General features: G+C 36.2%; 1 protein-coding gene across 5 annotated transcripts in view; it reads left to right on the forward strand.

The window, feature by feature from the left end:
• The window catches only part of LOC106876210 (cys-loop ligand-gated ion channel-like), a 526,199-nt gene that overhangs the window by 218,082 nt on the left and 302,112 nt on the right, over positions 1-6,005 (forward strand). The window lies entirely within an intron of this gene.

A 6,005-nucleotide genomic window follows, 5' to 3' on the forward strand; every position in this document is an offset into this window, starting at 1 on the left:
ATATGTATATATATATATATATGTGTGTGTGTGTGTGTTTGTGTGTGTGTGTGTGTGTGTGTGTGTGTTTGTACCCCCACCATCGATTGACAACTTATGCTGGTGTGTTTACATCTCTGTAACTTAGCGGTTCGGTAAAAAGAGACCAATAGAATAAGTACTAGGCTTACAAAGAATAAGTCCTGTGGTCGATTTTCTCGACTAAAAGCGATGCTCCAGCATGGCCGCAGTCAAATGACTGAAACAAGTAAAAGAGTATACATTTATACCATTCACTTCAGACTCTCGAATTACAATTATTAAACAAGTGTTTCGCTGTTAATCTGCGTGTGACATATACACCAGTTAAAATTCTTTTCCATTTGTGGTGTGGTTAGTTATGGTTATATTTGTTAATTATATCATTATTTTCTTCGTGTGCCGTGATGTTATATTTGTGGGTACGCGGCAAAGGAAGATAATAACTACTTCAGATTTAGGTACCGTTCCAGCAATTCTGAGTTTAAACGTGAGGTCAATGAACTTGACCACAGAATTAAATCAGTACTTGATGTTGTTGACTCTGTCGGAATGAACTGCAAAGATAACCTCAGTGGGGTTTGAAAATAGAAAATAAATAATTTCAGAATGTAAAGTGCAATAATAAAGCGATTTCAGATTTAGACACAAGGGTTCCTGTAGTGAAGGATGGAGTTTCTCTTTACCACTTATCTCAACCGTTCACTGGAGCTACTTCTTATTGAAACCGGAAATATGAACGGAAATACTGACTTTGAAGGAATTCCATCGCAAAATGTGAAAAGCCGGATGAAATACTGTGTACCGAGGTTTTTGTTACAATGGGAAAAAATACCATATAAAAGCCATCAAACAATCGCGAAAACCGTTTCTAACTTTATTCGAAGGTGATAAATTCTGGTAGGATAGTGAAGTCGATTTCCTCGATCTCAATACTCAATTGGTTCGTATTTTGTCGAGCACGAAAGAATGAAAGGCATAGCTGACCTCAACTGCATTCGAAATCAGAATGAAAAGAGCCGGACGAAATGCTCCTAAGCATTTCGCCCGGAGTCGTAACAATTTCACAGCTCACCGCCTCAGCAATTACGAAAATAAAATTTAAAAGCATACTCAACATTCCGTTTAATTCCCACAATTGTTTATGAATATTAAAATTTATTTCTCCCCATCCACTACTTTTTTCAGTTCAGCGATTGCTTGAATAAAAAGATTAAGTTAGCGAGCAAAAAACAGAATAATAATATAATCAGTCTCTTCAATCTGGTCACATGCACTATTGCTTCCTGTCATACCTATCAGCTTAAATTAGGTCAAAAGCATGGCTATTATTCAAACGGAATTATTAGACAATAAGTTCTAAATAAATCTAAGAATGACTTTCACAGGATTTTGCTCATTTTGGCAAACAGGTCGTTGTTTACGTGCATTTTGTAAGCATGTGGGTTATTACAGTGGATGATCACTTGAAGCAGTTCTAGAACTATTCAACAGCAGTGAAGGAGTTCCAGAGTAGTGGATGTGGGACGGAATGATTGAATTATGAGTCTTGTGAGCTGTCTGCAGAAATCATATAGGAGATACCAAAGGAATGGCTGAAGATAGATTTCAAATTGTGGCACAAGGCCAGCAATTTCGAGGGAGGCCAGCAATTTGACCCTAGTGCTAGGCTGGTACTTGTTTTATCGACCTCGAAAGGAGGAAAGGCAAAGTCCACCTCGACGGAATTTGAACTCAGAACGTGCAGACGGACGAAATGCAGCTAAGCATTTAAACCGGCGTGCTAACGATTCTGCCTGCTTGCCACCATATCGGAATGGCGGAAGATACAACGCTCTTCATGCTAGGTTCAATGAAGATTTTTTTATTCTGGTAGGACTACACAAATGGGGTGGAGTAGCAGCAACTCAAAGATTTCTTTTGTGTCCAGAGAGAAGCTCAAAGGAAACAAAGCGGTAGAGGTGTTAGGCTTTTTCTAAGAAACTTTTCCTAAGAACTACCATTTCGGAATTGTAAGCATTTGGGTTTTTCACTTATTTATTACCGGAATGTTGGAAACAAATGATGTTGCAAGAGATTCGTTGTACAAATGCATTATCTGTTTTTCAACCCTTTGTTGGCCGGTGGTGTTGGAATTAAACTAAAGGCCATTGGGCGCCAGAGGTACTTCCTTTTATTCTGTCGCATTTCCGCACTATACATTACGTAATATTTGTTTAATCTTGTATATATGTGTGAGTGCATGATACAGAACAAGAAATTTAGCACTTTATAGATAGATATTTGTAATTATTTGTGTTTAAAGGAGGGGAATTAGAATATAATTTATTGACTGAAAAAAGAAAACCTTTATTGAAAGAAATCAACACTTCTTATAGTTTTATAAATTATATATATAGCACTAAATATAAAATGAAACAACATTTAGTATATCGATTCATACCAATACAAATACGAAGAAAATTGACTTATAGTTTAGAATATCTGAAAAAAGTGCAGAAAAAATAATTTCACAAAAGGCCAATGGAGTCCAGTTGGACCCAAATGGCCATATTTTATGCTATAACATCCATATAACTGGAAATGTTTAACTCAAAATTTGTATGCGTATGCCTAAACTATTGACAATAAAGATATAAAGTCACTTAAATAAAAAATCTAAAAGTTGCATAACTTTTAAAATTTGCTGTGGTCCCAAGGGACCTTACCGGCCCACGAAGGGTTAATGATAATCGATTTGAAGGAATTGCGCTTATATATTTTCATCTTTTCTATCACTTTTGTGTAGATAATATTTTGTACATGTAAAAAAAAAAGACCCTTACTAATTTGGACACCAGGCAATTAATTTTGAGGGGAGGGAATTAATAGATTGCATCGAATCAACCCCATTCCATTCAGTGTTCCAAACGTACACATATATACGGACATGTTTGACATTGACTATAATTTACACACACCGACAACAATTGCAAGGGGAGTGATTTTATCGCAGAAGCCTATACCGTTACTGGACTGCTATATATTTTATCAACTGCAGAGATATGTGAAGCAAAGTTGACTTAGGCAGGATTTGAACTTAGGACGTAAATAACTGGAAGAATTAATGCAAATAATTTTCTACAATCTAGCAATCCTTCCAGTCCAATTCCCTAATGTACATACGTAAGAGAAGACATGAGCGAATTCAAATTTAATAAATTTTTACAAATAAATTTCATCAATAACGTTGTTTTTCTGCTTCACTCTTCCTTTAGAGGATTAAATTATATGGAATGACGAACAAAACATAATCTGCTATAGTGCAGTATTTGTTTTTAGAATTAATATATCTTTGTGAGAAACGCACTACCATATAAATAATTTCAATTAAGTGTTACACACGTGCACACACACACACACACATGTATACACACACACACATATATATATGTACATACACAAACACTCACACACACATATGTAAATATATATATATATATATATATATGTATATATATATAGATATATATATGTGTATATATCTATACATACACACACATATGCGCGCGCACGCACACACACACACATACACACACACACACACACACACATATATATATATATATGTATGTGTATATATAATATATACATACACAGACACTCACACACATATATATGTAAATATATATATATGTATGTATATATATCTAGATATGTATATATGTGTATATATCTATACACACACACATACGCACGCGCGCACGCACACGCACACACACACACACACACATACACATATATATATATATATATATAACAGAAACTACAAAACAGAAGAGTACTTCGACGTTTTATGAAGAGTGATTTCGTGACATCGTTAATGTTGACACATTCTTTACTATTATCGAGCATAACATGAAATCCGAGCACTTTAAACAATTTCTCTTTCGTGCTTAAAGGACACTTTAGTGTGATTTCACTTTTCCTGTCCCCATTTTCATGCCATCTTAATGATGAGGTAATTGTGTCTGCTCCAAAGAAAAGTCCATTATTTTCACAACACAACTTTTGCACTTGCTTTTGATTTTCCGAATCGCATTCGTACTACAACATCATCAGTAGTCCACTTCCAAATACAATCCATGTATCCGAAAAACTTGCTCAACATAGTAATTCCTTAATTCACTTGCGTGATATTTCATTCCTAGATATAAAATATGCAACATGAGGCAATGTGTTTGATGTCTTTGTTGTTGTTTTATTGCCGCCCGATCAACCTGAATCGAATAAATTAAATTTATGGTTAAAAGGCATTTTAGCCTTCATCTTTCTTCCATTTTAGGTGTTTCAATGTTATTAACTGATGTCTTCGGTTAAAGACGGAGATTTGGTCGATATTCCATTGCGCAGACACGACTCTATGGTTACGAAGATCGTTTTGAAACATGGTTATTTTGGGTTCAATACCACTGCGCAGCACTTTGTGTAACTGTCTTCTACTATAGACACTGGCCAATCGAGAGTTTGGTTCATGGAAACTGAGAGGAAGCCCGTGTGAATTTTCATGCACACACACATACACACACACACACACACATATATATATTCTTTTATTTATTTCAGGAGTACCACCTTTTATCGAGTAAATCGACCCCAGGACTTACTCTTTGTAAGCCCAGTATCTGTCGGTATCTTTTGCCGAACCACTAGTGTTACAGGGACATAAATGCACCAGTGTTGGTTGTCACGTGATGCTGGTGAGAGGAGAAACACAGGCATATATATATATATATATATATATATATATATATGCGATGGGCTTCTCTCAGTTTCCGTCTACCAAATCCACTCACAACGCTTTGGTCAGCCAGAGGCTATAGTAGAAGACACATGCCCAAGATGCCACGCAGTGGGACTGATTTTGGTACCATGTGGTTCGTAAGGAAGTTACTTACCACACAGCCACTCCTGCACCTATATATATATATATAATGTGTGTGCGTGTGTGCGTGCGTGTGTATGTGTGTCTTTGTGTTTGTCTCCTACAACCCTTTAGCAACTGATATTTGCTTACATTCCCGTACGAATGCGGCTCGGCACAAGAGACCGATTTAATATGTGCCCGGCTTTAAACAGATAATGACTAGGATCGTTTTGGTGCCCCAGTATGGCCACAATCCAGTGGCTGATACAACCAAACGAAAGATAAGAAGCAAAATACACTCTATATGCTCCCTCTTCGTCATGCAGTCACAAGTGATATTGACATTTCTGTGATTTCTTTCTGCTACAAAGATTACCAATGTTTTTGTCTTTGTTTTTTTTTTTTTGTTTTTTTAGCAATACTGCCTCCGTTGCTTTTTAGACTATAATTATCATTATCATTGCTTCTGTTTGGTTTGTAAATTTCCAACGTGTTTTCTTTATCACGTGTATTTCTTGCATATCTAGCAACCATACAGATGTTACTTCTACTAACATTGTTTCTCCTGTTTATTTATTTATTATTTGTTTGTTTTATCAGTCAAATCGTTTTTATTGTGAGTCTTGTGCATTCGTCGTTCTGCTACTGTTCTGCTTTTCATGTTATTGCTCACTTGACGCTTTTGATAAAACACGCGTTACTTCCACTGGTTCTCTGGTCACTATCACCATTGAAACAAGAAAGAAAGCGACTACGGCCACAGGTCCATTCTTGTAATGCACTTTAAGACAGCGCAATAAACAAAATACGAAAATGGGGGACGGAGGCTCGAGAATTTCTTTTACCTTTTATTTTTTACTTGTTTCACTCATTAGACTACGGCCATGCTGGGGTACCACCTTCAAGAATTTTTTGTCGAAAGAATCGTCCTCAATACATTTTTGTTAGCCTCGGGCTTTTTCTATCAGTCCTCTGTTTGCCAAACCGTTAAGTTTCGGGGGCACAAACAAACCACAAGCAGCTGTCAAGCGTTGATAGGGACAAAGACACACGCATACATACATTCATATATATATATATA

This window comes from Octopus bimaculoides, chromosome 10, assembly GCF_001194135.2.
Source record: "Octopus bimaculoides isolate UCB-OBI-ISO-001 chromosome 10, ASM119413v2, whole genome shotgun sequence".
Lineage (NCBI taxonomy): Eukaryota > Metazoa > Mollusca > Cephalopoda > Octopoda > Octopodidae > Octopus > Octopus bimaculoides.